Source organism: Diadema antillarum, unplaced genomic scaffold (genome assembly GCF_040938485.1).
Source record: "Diadema antillarum isolate AM-2024a unplaced genomic scaffold, OU_Dant_1.0 scf00000141, whole genome shotgun sequence".
Taxonomy (NCBI): domain Eukaryota; kingdom Metazoa; phylum Echinodermata; class Echinoidea; order Diadematoida; family Diadematidae; genus Diadema; species Diadema antillarum.
In genome coordinates, this window is record NW_027271030.1 from 3994056 (window position 1) to 4012182 (window position 18127).

At 38.8% G+C, this 18127-nt stretch overlaps 1 protein-coding gene across 1 annotated transcript in view; it reads left to right on the forward strand.

The window, feature by feature from the left end:
* Positions 1 to 18127, forward strand: part of LOC139721368 (peripheral plasma membrane protein CASK-like) — a 198456-nt gene that overhangs the window by 133354 nt on the left and 46975 nt on the right. The window lies entirely within an intron of this gene.

An 18127-nucleotide genomic window follows, 5' to 3' on the forward strand; every position in this document is an offset into this window, starting at 1 on the left:
TAAGTACACGTCAGCTTCCTCCCACAAGTCTACCTTAGTGAAAGGTTTCATGGATTCTGGATTTTATTCATGGAGATACGAATGGATCACTCAGTTTACTCAAATGTCATGAGTGGATTAACCTTTAGGGGATAAAATGAATGAATAGATAAAAGGGTGGATTAGATAAAGGAAGGAAGTGGTCATCTTCCATAAAGTCAAAAGAGGACTTTGTATTATGTATATAGAGCAGTGTTCCAGTTACACCCATAATAAGACATTAAGCCAGTCAAGAAGGCTGTAAGTGTCATGAGACTTTGAGATGCCACCATAGCATTCAAGAAGATAAAAAGAAACTAGAGATTGTAATTTGTCATCACTGACAAATTAAGGTGATCCGATTTTTTTTTAATCAATGATTCGAGTCTTGATAGTGCAAAGTCTCAGCTACAACATAAAATCTGAGAGAAATTCACCGAAGCATAAGTAAGATAGTGCTCGATAAAGAGAGTCATGTCAATTTTCACATCTAAAAAATTCCCTCCCATAGAGATAATACGTCATAGCGAAGATAGAAAAAGAAGTACATATGACCTTTGACCCCACTTTGCACAGACAAGATGGCATCTGAGCAAAAAGTGATTATTTTATGAAATGATCCCTGTAACATGGTCTTTACGTGTGCAAAATATGGGAAAGATAAGACATGTATTCACCAAGATACAGGATGAAACATCTATGACCTTTGACCCTAATTTACATACCCAAGATGGCGTCTGATCAAGTAGTTGTTATCTTATGAAATAATGTACGTGACATGAACTAAACATGTGCAAAATATGGTGGTGATAGGGTATGTTTTTCTTGAGTTATTGCACATAAAGTTGTAAAAAGAAAGAAATATTACAATACATCGAAGATAAGCTTTAATTTCAACCAAGTTTTTTCACGTGATCCCGACAACGTATGAAAAAACGAAGGGCACATTACAATAGCCCTAGGTCTCAGCTACAACATATTAAAATCTTAGAGAAATTCACCGAAGCATAAGTGAGCTAGTGCTCGATAAAGATAGTCATGTCAATTTTCATTTCCATAAAAATTGCATTCCCATAGAGATTACACGTAAACTGGTCAAATTTGACAAGGTTACCTTCAATCCATTTTTTCGAGGTGATGTCGTCATCTAATCAAAATTATGTGATTACATTTATGAAAGAACATTTCATAAGCTACAACATATTGAAATTTGGGTGAAAATTGGCTAAGGATAAGTGAGATACGCTCGAGTAAACTTGAAATTTGATGACGTCATTTTGAAAATTTATTCTTTTTACTTTATTAAGAAATTTGATATCTTTTAATCATTTTGTCAGCATAGCCAGCCCATGAAATGACATGTACAACTCATTAGCTTTTAGAATATGTCAAGAAAATGGGGGGTCACCGTCCATCCTGACGAGTAAAATCCGATTTAAAATTGGCGGTTTTTTGGCATAGTTGCACTGTGTATCCCCATTGACGCACGCGCGGAATTTTGAATTTGACGGGCCCGTATGACGTCATATTGAATCGGATCGACTTGAAACTTGGTAGAAATATTCCTTGACATTTTGGACATCCGATCCGTGTGAAAAAATTGAAAATTTCTATTTCATATTAGCTGTGCGTGCGAATATGTGCGCGCGCGTACGCGTCCGTCCAATTTTTTCAATTTTTTAAAAAATGCTCCAATTGGTCTGAAACGTGTGCAAAAAAATTTTGAGCTCGATTTGAGCATACAAATATTTCAACGCGCGCGTACGCGCGCGTTTTGAGATAAAAATGAATTTTGAGAATATGGGTAGAATTCCCTTGACTTGAAATATATGTGACGTAAATTTCATTGAAATATTCCATTCCATTAATGAGATATGCATGAAAATGTGTTTTCATATAATGACGTCATAGTGACGTCACGGTCGACTGATCACTATGATTTTACTTGCGCTGTCGTCTTTGCGACATAATACATATATGGTATAAGTTTGACATTGAGAGGCAATGCACTTTCTGAGCTAACCTCTGCACAACTTTTGAGGAGAAATAAAGAAAGAAACAAAGAAAGAAGAAAGATTCAGTACAGATACAGAAGGTGATCCGAGAGGATACTCGGATCACCTAAATATAAAGAATGCAGTCGTGTTTCTCCGATGATATTGAGTTGTATTTACACCATCTTGGTAAGCAGGCACAATCTTTATTATGTCTTGTGTGTGGGATATGGGGAATGTCAGCAAAGAGGGTTTCTGCCTCAAAATGCCCAGTGCAGTTTTGTCATATTTTTTACATAATACCACATAAATTCATTTTTTTAAAAGTATGTCTGCATGAAATGGCATATTCACTTCTCTGAAGTTACTAGTCATTTAGGGATGATTCTCTTGTGATGTGCTGTTTTTTCTCTCTCTCATAAAAAAAGGGGGAATGTGATTCCACCCCCAAGCATGGAGCAAATAATATCCCTGGATATATTTAAGATATATTTTATGTTAGATCCCATAAATGAAAATACGAAAAAAAGTAAAAATAATGATTTTAATACATAAAAAGATGAGGATTGGTATTCAAGTGAGGTGACAATTACATGACCAAGATTAATATTCTGAGCTACTAAGCATGATGATGGGAGATTTCTGGAAAGCATAATTATGGTCATAACTTTGCTTATATACATGTCCCAGTCCATTCTATTTTTTTTTTTCACTGATCTGTTGATTTGTTAGCCAACCGTCCACCTTTACACAGTTACTTGATGATAATGATTATGGTAATTTCATAATCTTACTGGATAACCTGATGAAACAACAAACAGCTACTGGTATGGGCAATTATACAAATGATACACTTTTAAGTTTACTTGGCATTTGGCTTGCATGGGGGAGGGATACATGAAGGTTAAGGTCATACTGTAGCAGAGTCAGAATGAATTGACTTTTATGTTAACCTCTCTGGCACAGAAAAGCCACCTGTTGTCAAATGAATTGGAATTCCAGTTCAGATTAGATTTGATAAATGAGGGTGATAAGGGCTCATGATTAGGTAGGCCATTGTTCTTTCTTCTCTCATTGTTGTCGTTGTTTTTTTATCTATTAATCTTTCTAACCCTTTGCTAACCACAGTAACCCACCAATAGATTATTGGCTCTTAAGATTCTTGGGTTCGAAGCAAAATCTAGGTTAGTCTCTGAATTGTCTTCAAATTCCACCTGCTATACTTATAAACAGGCCTACTGCGAGGTGGTCACTCCAGTTCATTCTCAAAGTCCGCCCAACAATCCACAGTAGCTTCTAATAATCTCACAACCTCATTTGAATGGGCAACATTCTGCGTTCCTCCAGAGAACAATGGAATTCACTGTCTTAAATTTCGTACTTGGTGTTCCTATACTTTGACCTTCTGTATGTATTGTTAGCTTGCCATTTGGTGCCTGGATTGGTTATGTGCAGGTTGATAGGTACAACATTGTAGGCAGGAGTTGAAAGCCAGTAGTTGTAGAGACCCAGCCAGAGAGGACTGTGTTTTTCCTTCACCAGTTTGATGAGGTAGGTAAGAGTGCGCCTTCCATGATTTAATCACAACCTGTCATTTCTATGGTGATCATCTCGGTGTGTCAGTGTTGGTCAGTGTGTCAAATTCAGAGGAGAAGCGGTCATTCCTGTAGTTCAGGCTCTTCAGAGGTACAAATCCTAATGATGTATGGGTCAGTTTCTCAGTGGTTTATTGTGGATTATTTGGAATATTCCATGGATGTTGAGTAGATGTTAAATTATATGTTGATGTTATGAGCTCTGTTTTCTTATTCTTTTGTGTCCTTTTTTGTGGAAGCATTTTTTTTTGTCTTTCACATCTTTTTTTTTAAACTTCCTCTCTTCAAAGTGCACTTATTGCATTAGATCATTGATTTATGTATGTATTATCCATTCACACAAAGATGTCAAGTCTCTGAGCAATGAAACGTTCCTAGGTCATTTTTGCCTCCAATGTGTGCATACATGCCTCAAGAGTCTAAGGTGTGGAATCCAATCACATAATGGACAAACAAATGCACGCCACCATCATATTTCCCCCCACTGCCAACAAGCTTGTGAAATGCACATACCCCTGACAAAATACATATTTTTGCCAAGTCCCTGAAGTATACTTCAGTAGCAAATTTTACTTGAGCATATATATAAATTAATATGATTGCAGTGAGAATTCGGCCCAGACAGATATATGTGAAAGTAAGAGAAACTCGAAGGACAGAAGCGAATTTGTTAGAAGTCATCAGAGTCATCTTATCATAGTGTGTCATAGGGAATGCTGGATTGTGGCAAGTAAATTTCATGACAGTATTGTCTTTGCTGTTATCTCGAAGTATTCCTGTAGCAGCCTCATTCGTTTAGAAAGACTGGCATTCTGCTTTATAGGCTCCTATGTTGTAAAAGTGGATATTTTTGAGGTGAGGAAATTTTCATGCTACATGAAACTCACACAGAAATGAAAGCTCGCAAATATGTTTGCGTGTTGATATTTAATGGTAATTTATGGTTTGATTCCACAGAATTAAAAACGTAAAATTTACCGTACCTGGCCGCGCACAAAAACTTACTGAAAATCCACTTTTTCAGTCTGTCTTAATGTATCAAGCAAGATTCCTTTGATAGATGTATATACTTCAGCATGGTTTAATATGCCATCGCTTTCCTTCCATTGAGGACAGTTGATATGCGAGAAAGAGAGAGAGAGGAGGTAATATTCAGCAGCTAACGAGCGGACACATTCACAAGAGATCATGTACCTTGGGGCGCTCACTTTTTGAGCAGCGTGTGTTTTATGAAACCAGTAATGTTCATGACATTATAGAGACATCAAATTTGATCAATAAGGACTTTTACGACCACTTATTCAACTGTAGAAGCCCAGGAAGAAATGCAGGTTATCATTTTAGTACGATTTTGTATCCTCCCTCTGCTAGCCGTGTAAATTGTGAGCAAAACATTATTAAATGTGCTCATTGAATATAAAGGAGAAAATACATGAATCCAGGGCCCTGCTGCATAAAAAAGATTCAATCAAACATAAGTCAGAAAATCAAACCCAAATCAGGTATCAGCCAATCAGAATTGAGTGTTCACAGACTTATGTTTGATTTTCTGACTTACGTTTAATACGTAACCTTTATGCAACAGGGCCCTGGTTTGTATTTGTAACTGTGGGTCATTGTAATGCCAAGCATTTGAAATGTGCAATGTTTAGGACTTTTCAACTGACTTTAGTATATGGTGGGGTCAGATCTATGTACATAATCTCAATCATGCATTTGCTGAAGTAGATGGATGAATAGAAAATTAGCAGTAGCTTTCCCGTTAGTCTTTTGTTTTGATTTGAAACATTAGGATCATCTGTTTAATCCTTAATATTGTGCCAACACTGGCCACCTCAAAAAAAAAAAAAAAAATGGAATTTTCCTTTCACATGTAAAGTGATATTGTCGTTGATATTTTCGTTAGATGCTGAGTGTACCCTGCCGTGTTTGATTTCTCATCTATATCCGCAGAGAGAAAAGCAAATATCATTTATAACCTAAACTACATGTATAGGTGTCTTCTTCAAAATGTATTTTGATACTTTTGGCTTGATAGCATGATACATTGTATTTCATTTCTCTGCACTATAGAAGCCCTGTTTTGAAGGATAAAAATTTGTGCCGAAATGTTTTGTTATCATTATACTGTATAAACTTTTCTCTCTTTAATTTGCAATTTTTTCTTGCTGAAAAGAGTTGTTGCCTCATTTAGATGGTATGCTGTATAATATCAGGGTGTGCGTAGTACTGTATAAGCGGTTATTTTCATGAGGGTTTAATTTTTGCGAATTTCGCGAATCACAGTTGGATAGCGAATTTAACGACACACGAAAATGTCGCCATGCACTAGCGTAACAATGCATATAAGATAGCGTTGGTGTCAATTCGCGAAAACAACATCTCGCAAAAATGTCTGTGACCCTCTAATTCGCGAAGATATCTGTATGCGAAAATAACAGCTGGTACAGTAACTAGTTCATGTTTGAATGAATTTCTTGTCTTTCAAAGTTGCAACTGGGCTATACTGTTTATGTGTGTAAGACTTTTCCCAACTTATATTGTACTTTTCCACAACATTTTGCTACCCACTGTTTCTTCAGACTCTTCACATTTTCTTATTTGCAGCTGTCAACATGGAAGGCTATCATATATATGTCAATGATTCCTTGAAAATGGGCAAATGTGAGCTGGCTTCCATGGGGATTATACATCCACGATCCAGGAATAGTTTGCAGGCATTGTATTGCCATGAAAATTTCATTGTGCAAGCTAACCTTGAAAGGGAGGCATTTGTGCAACTTGAGTTGGATTTAGCGCGAAACTTCCACCATGGCAAACACCTCCTTGCAAGATTGTATGTCAATTACTGAGCACTTGGTTCTGATTTGAAGTCGCTGAAGCCCTTAGCTAAAGCTGTAGGTGTATTTTCTGTCAACAGATTCTGTACGAACTGAAATTTTTGTCCACACATATTTTTGCACATTGCTACCTGTCAGATATTTTTTGGATGATGTTATTTTGCATGAGTAATTGTTACTTCTCTTTTGTACCAAATGAATAAAAATGAGAGACAAGCAACAATACTAGTGCTGAATGTTTTACTTGGTGATTACCTCTGCATAAACAAATAGTGTTTTCTGCATTGGAAATACTGTACTAGTGTGTTGTTATATGCCCCAGATATCACTGAGTTTCTTGGCCCACTTAGCATGCTAGACCTACAGTATAATAGCTAATTAGTTGCGTGCATTACAGTGCTGGCATGGCTTAATTGGTTTAGAAATGATATTTTCACTCATTTTTCTTTTCTTTTTTTATTCCGGCATTGTTATTGTCATGGTTCAAAGGGGATTTGCAAAAACTCACGAAAGTAAAACCACCACAAAAAAATGTCAGCTTGTACGGTATTCTTTGTGGAAGCAGCTGAATGACATGGTGTGCTGTACCGTAGTCTTCAGCAGCAGGTATAGATGTTGTGGGTTTATCATTAATTATGTCACTCAGGTGTAAGATGTTTAGACCCACTCATGCCTGATGGTGTCATCTGTAACATAGTCTTGCATCCGAGAAACAACGCAGCCACCAAATTGGTGCTCCGCCTGAATGGAATCTCATCCATAAATTAGGTGCCATGCCCGTGGCCGTTTTCTTCTCTTTGTGTCCCATTGAAAGAGGCGAATGCGATTGCGCAAAGCATCGGGATCTCCGCCTGCCTGGTGGCGTAGTGGCCGTGAAGGCAAGATTGAGGAGAGAGTGTGCCCCGGCCACGACGCATTCCTGCCTCAGACCCTGTGCTGATTGGGTTTGTGATAAAGTTTCAGTGACGTTTTAACTCCTTTGATTTACAGTCTGTGTATCAAGAGATTCGTAGTAACACCCAAAATAGAACTATTCACAGCATGTTTGTTGTGTAGAGACTGACTTTTCCTATTCGAGCCATTTTTTCCCCTGTTATTAGGCATATCTGGCCATGTCGTCTACCAGTAGCTTGATTGATTCTGATAGTGCCAGATTGATCATTTACGAGTGCAGAAAATTTTCTTTTAAGGGAAATAAAAATTGCATTAAATCCTGCTTACATTTCATTTTAATTGTACAGTCATGTCTGTGTCAAAAGTTGAACGAATTTTCTTTGTCATTCAGTAATAACTTTGAGAAAATTTTATACTTAAAAAGTATGCTTTAGGAATGATTGATGATTGTGTAGGACTGTTTTGGTAGAAAGATAATGAGAAATCTGCAGTGGTTTTTCAAGAGGATTATTTTGTAGGATTGTATGTCCAGAGGAATCCAGGAAGGTATTGGCTGGTCATCAGACCTGTGAAAAAAGAAAGAGAGAATATTTAGAAGGGTTTTAGACAAGGAGCTGCTCAGTAATGTCAGGGATTAACCTTTAGAGATGAGAAAGTCCTCTCAGGTATGAGCTCCAGCTCCAAGACCCAACTGCCCCATGCGTCGATAGCCATCTACATCAGATGTTGACTGACTCTTAAGGCCTGTTTCTGGCTGAGCGCACACAGGAGATATAAGCCAAGATGAGCAGAGTGCAATTTATCTGTGGTGCTTTTTATTTCCATCCCTTTTGCCATGGTGCTGTTTACTTCATTCCTTGCCCAAGAGATTTATTTTTCCACCAAGGTCAGTTCATGATTAGAGGGCTGTTAATCCGCCCTGTTGCCGATTGCTTTGAGTTGCCGTCGTGTCATTCTCGGTGCAAGTGCCCACCCTTCATTTGTGTGAAATGCTAAGTGCGTTTTTTCATCATCTCAATGTGAGATTTAGTACAGCTCCATGCCAGTTGTGGCTTTAATGTTGATAGGAGATATCACTTATAACAACTATATCATAAATGCTTGAAAATCATTAGAATTATCATTTGAATTATTGTTGTAGCCACTAACCAGAACCAAAGTGGCTTCCATCCAATTGAGTCTTTGAGCATCAAAATAGTCTTGTCACATAAAGTTATGGAACTGAAAATTTCCTTTTTCTCGCTTAAACAATACCTACCAAGAGATATTGTAACCTTTAATGCACACAAGTGTAATATGAGACATTATATGAAGAGCTTAACGTTGCTACTGTAAGTCGAAGATACAAAAAATTCTTATTAGAGATTCCCTCTGCCAAGAAATGCCAGTTTTGTCTTATCCAGAAATCATGTGAATAGAAGATTGCTTCACGCTGATGCGAGATTACAAGAATATGCCGGCATTGATTTATGTGCATACATGTCCGGCCCGCAGCCAGTGTTCTTTCAAGACTGCCTGCCGGAGGAGCGTGTTGTAATTAGGTCATCGTGAAGAGTCTGCTCCTCAACCTCAAATAATATCGGATGTCCGCCGCATCAAAAGATGACACAACTCTGGAACCCGACTTTCACCGTATATTACAAAATGATTCTTCTTAGTCGGAGTTGTGTGTAGCTTGTGTGTCTTGTGCGGCCAGACACAATCCTTGGAAATTAATTTCAGTTACGATGGTATATGAGGAAAGGACAGTTGTGAGTGTACATGTGCATGCAGAGAGGAAGGTTGCGGCTGCCTTGAATTTGATTTTTCACCCTGCCTGTATGAGTAGTGTGCTGATCAGAAATTTATATTGTGAGGTCAAGCATCATTTTAGTTGACTGTCTTTTTGTAGATGAATATGATGTGTAGTTGGATTCATACTGATGCAGATTAGTGGGATACAAATCTCAAGATTTGCATCCCCATCCAAATTTCAAAAGTTTTTGCCTGTGTGGACATAAAAATCCTTCTCATTAGCGCTATCAGCATTGCGATCCAAATCCCAGGAAATCCTTCAATTATTTTGGAATTATCGTGATAATTTGAGAAAGAGCATGATGATCTGCACTGCGATGTATATAAATGCAAACGCTGGAGCAAATAATCTCAAGATTTTTTTTTTTTTGTCCTGTGATCTCAAAACATGCATGATTAAAACAGTGCATCAGCACAAGGGCAAAGGTCACCATGTTGGTAGATTTTGGGCATGCACAGTTTGGTCCACAAGTTATCGTGATCAATAATTGACGGGATATTGCTGTCTGTCTGAACTGGTAGAAAAGGTCTTGGGATTTGAATTGTGATCGTTCTCCTGCTGTTTCGTCAGTGTGAATGCAACTTGCGTAGGCATGGACCCAAACAAAGGTCCCAAGCAAAGGTCAGAGGGAGTAGGAGAGTTGATAGGAAAAGGAAAAGGAAATCACCTGCAAGAGGACACATCTTTTTCTGTTGTGTCTGAAAAACCACCATGATAATAGCACAATCAATTCAAGTATCTAGTTGTTTCCACTTTCGTCTATGTAGGGATTCAAGTTGTGTTTCACATTCTGTTGCATATGACTTGACCCTGATTGACAAAAACGATAGAGCAGAATGGGCAATGTGTAGATGCACTTATGGTATGTAAGCATTTCGACATGGCCGTCTAGAGATGCGTCCATAGTACTGCACCGGATAACTTGATCTTTTCTGTGATTGCAGTCAGATAGGAGCCCCTCCCCTTCATTGAAGTCTGATCAGAAGGGACTGAGGGGGGACTACTGCGAGATAATTACACCATCATTCATTGATCTATGAGGTGAAGGCAGCGTTCATTGACTAACTGCTGCACCTCTCATCTAGGGATAATCTAGTAACATGATATCTGATCTGAACGGTTGGTCGGAAGTAGTTTGAAGTCCTTTTTTTTTTCCTATCCGAACTCCTTTTTGTTTAATCCAAGTTTTTTGGATTCCTGCTTTTTATTTCAAGTAGAATGGTCAGATGTTCATGGTCTGTTTCGACTGTGTGGTTGTTCATCGATACAAAAGTGGATTTCATGGCCAGCCAATGTATGGATTGGTCATGAGTGCAGGATTTGTGCCCCTGTAGCCTCTTTCAAGGAGTCCATTTGATATTTTGTCAGGTCTTTTCACTGGTTCCATCTCTATGCAGAGCAGGTGCATTATAGAATTGGACGCCAAGAGCTTTTAGCTTCAGCAAATGTGGATGTGCTTAATGTATACGTTCATCTGAGATTTACACACTTTAATACTATATGTAGGTCTGTGGATCAAGTTTATGTGTGGAAAGGATAGTGTTATCTTCCAGCTTTTGTGTAGTGGACATCAGGAATACTTGGGAACATCATTTGTTGTGAGATTTTGAACTCCCCCTTATCGATAGAATATTGAATTATATATGTGCTTTAAGACTAATTACATTTTTTTGCACTTTTTTTCTTTATAATGTATTGGGTGTACAAACGTTTTGAGAGATATATATAAAGATAATTTTTTTAATGTAGGCCTTAAGTAGTGATTACTTCCTAAGCAGGTCGCCCTTCTAGTAGTGAAGAACAAACAAACAAACAAAAGTGATTGTATGGAGTAAGCATTGTCGTGGCTTTTGTGCCAAACTCATTTTCTTTTCTTTTTTCCGGCTGTTGCACGGGGTGTTTCTGTTTGAGTTCATTCTGAAGTTCAATCAATCTGTACGGACTTCTTCCTTGTGACCGGAAGCAGTCAGAGACCTTTGCGTGAAAGTGGGCGTCGTCACAGATGAGAGCGATTGTCTCAATCTGAGGGGAATCTGGTAGAACCGGAGACCAGCTTCGTGCACACTGAGGGCTGGTTGACTTTAATGAGGTGTATACTGCTGTTTAGCTGCAGCAAGTCCGAATGGCTTTAGCACAGGGCAAAATTTTGTGCTGATTAGAGCTTGTAAGTGCCCAGTTGTTGAATGGTGCAAAGCTTATTCACAGAGAATACTATTACCGTGACAGGAATACGATCGTCAGATTGAATGGTTCATGCCGGAGTCCTCTTCTCTTCTTGGTCGCTTGTCATTGGCTACAAGGTTGATGCAGGAATTACTGTAAAACATGATATATTCGCGGCATGAAATTTTCGCGAATTGGAGCCAACAGCCTTTTTCGTGGCATGAAATTTTCGCGAATTGCTGCTGGCATTCAATGCATGTAGTGTAGACAAAAGCTTTCACGTGCATTTTAATTTCGCGAATCTTGGCGCTCGCAAAATTCGCGAAATTAAAATGCACGCGAAAATTTCTCGTTTTACAGTAGTTCTTGTCTAGATACTAGAATGCTTTGATAAAGTTTCTGGAGTTGATTCAGCATAGCCTGATGATCTTGTTTTAAACAGGCATACCATCTAATCCTGATTTTTTTTTTTTCTTTTAAGACTTAGCGATTTGGTCTTTTATACTCTTGAAACATTATCTTGATATTCTACTTCGTTTGATTTTATAGGATTCTTTAAAACTGGTGCAGTATCATGCAAGATAAATTGTATTTCAAGAACTTTGTTCCATATGATATCATTGTCTGTTCTAATCCTTACTTAAGGTTGCAGAAAGAATTAATAAGGGTGATTGCTGTCATTCCATGGGAAAGCTGAATTGAAAATTTAAAGATTATACCGATAACCTTTGCTTGCACTGCCACTTGAATATTAACATCTGCTTTGGACAACTAGTGTTTCCTGCTGGGTGAGTGTGTCTGCCCCTGCTGTTCAACTTTTGATTTATCTTTGCTGGTACACCTTAAGTGTGTTCATAATACAGGAAAAAGAATGACCAGTTTCCGTTGACAGCTGCGAGTCTCTGTTGTTCCAGTGACGTTTGAATTGTCGGCTTTGGCAATCTCCATGAATTTCTCAATGCCATGCATTTATATGTGTGTAGCTGTGGGTGAAATCTTTACCAAGGTTCAGTCAATATATCGCCCAGCCTCTGTGTAATCATCATCTATTTTGCACCAGGGATGTTCTTGGGTAGGATCCTTTAAAAATCTAATGGAAATTATGCCATCGCTGTTTACCCCCACTTTGGGGGGCCTGAGAATCTCTGTTACGGTGTAATTGGTAAATGAAGTTGCTAATTTACTGATTACTGCCATCCTAGGCGCATCAGCCTGAAAGCTTTATAGCGGTACCACCGGTGTTTGGCCGGCGCAGCTCAGGCGCATTGGAAGTGTGCCTCCATCTTGGAGTGCTTTCTCGGGGGACCCAGGAGTGCTCTTCATATTTGACAACCTGGAAGGTATTGCCATCACTGGGCCACAGTACAGCTTACCTCTTCGCCTTGAGAAGGAGACAAACGAAGACGAAAGAAGGAGGAGGAGGCGGGGCCAACACGTGACACTCCCCGTCAAATCGGAGCATAATGCCATTACCTCACCATCAGATTGGTGTTAAGGACACACCTTTTAACGTGGAGCATCACTTTAACTACTTAGCGTCTTCACCCATGCTGTTGGTTGTTACTGTGCCCCTCACAACTGAGTAGGAAAACAACTCGGCCAAACCAGGATTACCTTTCATCTTCAGCTACCCGTGGAGGTATAAGGAATTGAAATACAGAGTGGATGATTCTCATAAATCGATGTTGCTCAAGTTGGTATGATTACTGTGGAAGGACATATCAATGTCGTGCCAAGTTGCGCCACTGAGCGATGGTGCTGAAGTGTCTCGGGGATGAGTAGGTGGTCCGTCATCGTAATGCTTGGAGATCAGAGGAGATGGAACACGATTACGACACTCCCAGCTTTGATGGGCAGAGCCCATCTGAGGACCGCTCCGAGATCGAACTCGCATTTGAAAAATGGGTAAGTGTATGACATCCACCCCATTCGTCTCTCAAATTTTCACCTTTTTTTTTGTGAGGTGACACTCTCATGCAAATATCAACAGGTACAGATGTATGTCAATAGGGACAACGAGAAATATTTGATCAAACTACAAGATATAGATAAGTGTGAGTACTCTGAGGCATCTTTCTATGTTGTTATCGGTGGTATTGTGATAGTATTGTATCGCGAAGAGTTGAAATATTGCAGTAAGTTAGAGGGGAAGCTGGAACAAGATATCAATGGCAGTGTGGAACAAGTGAGGCAAATACAAGGGAAAATTATGCTCTAATTTGAATCTTAGTATTAAGTCATTTATTTGGTGGACCAAGGGCTGTTTGCATGAATTGCTGTGATATCTGTTTGATGTCACTTCATTGTGCTTATTTTTGATGATGTCATAATCTCACTCAAGATTGACTTTCTTGTATGACATCCCTTAATGTTCTCTCTTATTGCCATATTCTAGTGGACTGCCTTCCCGAGTAATATTTATTCACTGGGAAATTAAATCTATTCAAATCTCCTGTTCAAAAAAAAAAATGTATATATTCCTAAATGTATTTATCAAGTCTTCTTCCGCCGTCATGTGAGGGTTGTAGTGTACACATGAATAGGATTTTTTTGACAGTGTTCAAGCAGACAACGACCTGTCTATTCAGAGCCTTTGTGAATTATGAGCCTGGCCAGATCGTCCTTTGGCCAAACTCCATGACCCCACTGGGCTGACAGGGTATTAAAGTTCAAGCACCTGTCTCCTAGGGTAGTTTACAGTTGTCACAAGGCTTTCCACACTAATATATCATACACCCACCACTCTCGCTCATCATAACTGATTAATTCAAGGTTGGTTTTGTGTCATTTTGTTCTGGTTAGCAGGCCATTTTCATGTTCCTCTTCAGTTAGTAAATTGCACAGTTTGTAAATTAAAAACATTACCTACTTGTAGTGGATGATTTCATTTGGTGCATCATATAAAAATGCTATGTAGACAATAGCTTTCATTAACTGGTATTATGATTGCCATTGCCATTAATTTTAATGTTGGTATAATTCTTATTATTGCTGCCATTATTGTTGATATCATCATCATCAGTTTTATTGATATCATTCATAATGTCATCATAGTAGCTCAGGTCTGAAGTAAATACTATGTATCTGACTTTTCTATACAGGTACTTGTATACATGTACATACATATTTTTTTGCCCTCATACTGCTTACAGACACTGTTTGAAATCATCTCACGTTTGCTTGTGTTCATGGCATAAAACACAGTAATTTTGTGGCAGCTCTATGGCACAGTATGTTGTGATTCAAACTTGTATTGTCATTATTTTCTGCAAAACATGTTTTAATGTTTGTGTGTGTGGGGGGGGGGGGGAACTTCCGTTATTCAAGACCTAGTTCCAAAGGGACTTGAAAATTTTTTTGTTTTGTTTTAGATACTGTAAAACAAACATTCATGACATGAAACTTTTGCGTATTGGGGCCTATGGCCTTTTCGCAGCATGAAGCTTTCACAAATTCACACCGCCATTCAATGCATTGTTTTACATGTTTAAAACACAAAAAAAAATCACGTGCATTTCACTTTCTCGAATTTTGACTCCTCGCGAAATTTGCGAGGGAGTTTCATGCACGCAAAAATTTCCAGTTTCACAGTGAATCATCCACACGTCACTATCGTCCAGTTATGATTATTTCCGAGCGAGGGCGCTTTGGCTGCAAGAACTTGTTTATTGATGGTCAATCCGCGGCTTCCCAGGACTGAAGTGAGGGATGTAATGAATTATACAACAAGGAAGGGAGAGCAGCTCACCTTGGTGTATAGCCTGCCCCCCTTCACGGTCCACTTCTCTCATCTTCCTCCTCGGCGGCTGACTTGAGAGCGATGATTTGAAGTATCTCGACATTTTTCTCTTCATAATTTGTCGCCTTCCTCTCACCGCTCCACAAATTTACCTCTCCCTTTGTCGGTTCTTTGGTCCCAGATCAATAAAAGCCATTCTTCACTTGGAACCCTTCATGTGTAAAACTTAGCTCACTATTTCTCCCCCAACTTTTTTTATTGTGTGTTTTTTTTTTTCCTCCAGCAAACTGGGAATAGGCATGATTAAAAACCATCTCTCATAAAACAAAAAAGAACAAAAAATGTATGTTGCTTGATGAATAATGAATAAATAAACAACCATATTTTCAAAATGCCCGAAATTTTCAAGGACTGTATCCATTGTTATCTAGAAAAGATTATGCAGTTGTTATAGATATTATCTTTGTATGGAATCTTAATGTGATTCATGCTATTCCATACTAAAGCAAACATGGAGTGAACAATGGCACTGTTTTTGTTTTGTTTCTTGTGGGATTCCCATTTGTCACATGGTGGTATGTGTCCTAGTGGTGTTGTCTCTTTCACTTGACAAGCAATAATGCCACTTTCACGTGGCAAGCAACAATAATGCCACAGGACCATGCAGTGATGTCTGCAGTGGCCGTTCCATACCATTCAAAAGAATTCTTCTCCCATGCATTTTCTTTGAATAGTGCTGAATCATTTTCCCAGGGTCAGATGAGAGTGTTCTTTAATGCATCGATGTTTTTGATGATATCTTGCACAAATGAAGAAGGTTAGAGGAGAATGCTTAAATGGACATACATTGTGATTGCATAATTCAAAGACACAAATAGGGACTTTTGTGCGTGCTTCATGTGTGTATAAGTGCAAATAGACAGTCCAGAATGTCCCCAAATGTGTACTTGACCCAACATTCACTGCAGCGACAGACGTGAGATAGGATAACTACACTGCTTCTGTACAATTGTACTCTGAGTCAGATGCTGGGAAACTGGGCTACCAGTGTGAAACGATTTCTGGTAGCTTGTGTGTGCCCTTTGCAGTGAGACGTCAAACATGGAGGGTTGGATAAGTGATTGTAGCCACTTTAAAAGTTGATTTGATGCACTGATGTCATTCTAGAGCCTTGGGGGGAGGCTAGGCGGAGGTGGAAAAATAGATCATGATCGTATGAACACTATTGGCATTGGCTTGGGGATGGGTATATGTGCGATGTGTTGTCGTATGAATACAATGTAAATAGGATAAGGACTGTTGTATGAGAGCACGGGGTGAGAAGGAAAGAATGCGGCTGATCAGGGTCAGGGTTCATTCATCCTGTCGTACTTCTTGACTGCGGTGACTGGTATCAGTCACACTCGCCTACCCCTACAGATGTATCAAGGAAGACCGCGATGTGTATGAGTGCAACCGCGTTTGATTTGGTTTTCAGGAAAATAATCTGATTATTAGTTTTATAATCACATGTATCAATAATTTTCAAGCCCATTACCTGTAAATAGATGGTAAAATAAAATGTTTTCTGCTATGTACAATTACTTGCATTTAAATGTGTTTCATGTTACTGCAGTGAAAGTAGGTTATTGTATGAAAGACGGCACGGACAAAAGAATGGAGAACAAAATGTGGAGGGTGAGCAAGGTCACCCAAGAGCTGCATTAATGTTATGAATATCTACCCTCTACAGGCCTCGACTTCCATTAAGTTTAAGTCATGGTGGCTCTCAGATTTCTGGAGGAGGAATCAGGGTCAATTAGGAGGACATCAGGGCCAAAATTGATTTACTTTAAAATAAAATGTTTTGACTTTCACCGACTTAAATTCTCTGCCCGGCCCAAAAGTTGCCACAATTGTTTTAGGGTATGATACTGTACGTGCATTACCCTGATATTTACTTAACCCCGATATTTACTTAACCTGTTGAGGACGGGCTGATTTTGCTACAACGCGCATTTCCCATATAGACACCCTGCCCGAATATGCTCGGGGACTAGTCTTCAGCCAATTAATGTGCACCTACGTATGCTATCAAGCCAGCTAGCAAGATCTAGCAGTCAAACTTCAAGTTGTAGGTCATCCTGTATGCATTATGCAGATCTATTAAAAAGGTAGGGGAAATGATGCCTTTGTCTTCACACTTATTTAATTTTCTAGTTACTTTTACCAGAAAAGGGTCACAGCTAGTTGTAGTGGCCTTAAACTCTTCAAATATCAGAGGGGCATCACAACCAGCTGGTGGGGCATCATGTCCATTGGTCTCATGGTCTCTGTGTAATTCAAGCACTGCCTTTTGCAGATAAATTGCGTATGCAGTGTATTTTGTAGATACAATTAAAGCGTATGAGTGAGTTAGTCAGCAGGTATGTGTACTTTTGAAAAGCTGTTCACAGTTGTGTGTGTGTTATAGCAATATTCATTAGAAGCAGATGAGCATTATAAACTAATTCCGTCATACATGTTCAACATCCTGGTTCTCAACCTCCAAAACGTGCATGGCAACAATCGATATTTTTGTTCAAGGCCGGTGTTTTCACAGTTCCTTGTTATCGAGAAACATTAAGCGTTGTATGTATTTTTCATGATTTAGAGAGACATTTAATGCCAAGTACTGCCAATACTCTCCTAATGTACTGTTATGTGAAGTATTCAAGTCTATCCAACAATATTCAATGAGTTCTACACATAAGAAAGTGTATCCAATTTTTATTTCAACAACAATTAGATCTCAAATATGTTGAATGCAATCATAATGACGGATAAGAACTTGGCATTACTTTCTATTGCCCCTTTTGATAATTACAAACCTGAAAGAAAATAAGTATTTATAGTATCATTCATGTGCAGTCGCATAACATAACAGCCTTGATTGTAACACTGTACATGGATTTGTAGCGGCCCGCAACTGCCTTCATTTAGAAACAGATGCACATGTCCTGTTTGTCTGATGATGTTGGGACAACATTTCAATAGATGATGTCATTTGTGCAGTGCCTCAATTATAAAAGAGATCTCAGCCAAAAGTACACAGCTGTCATTAGCAAGCT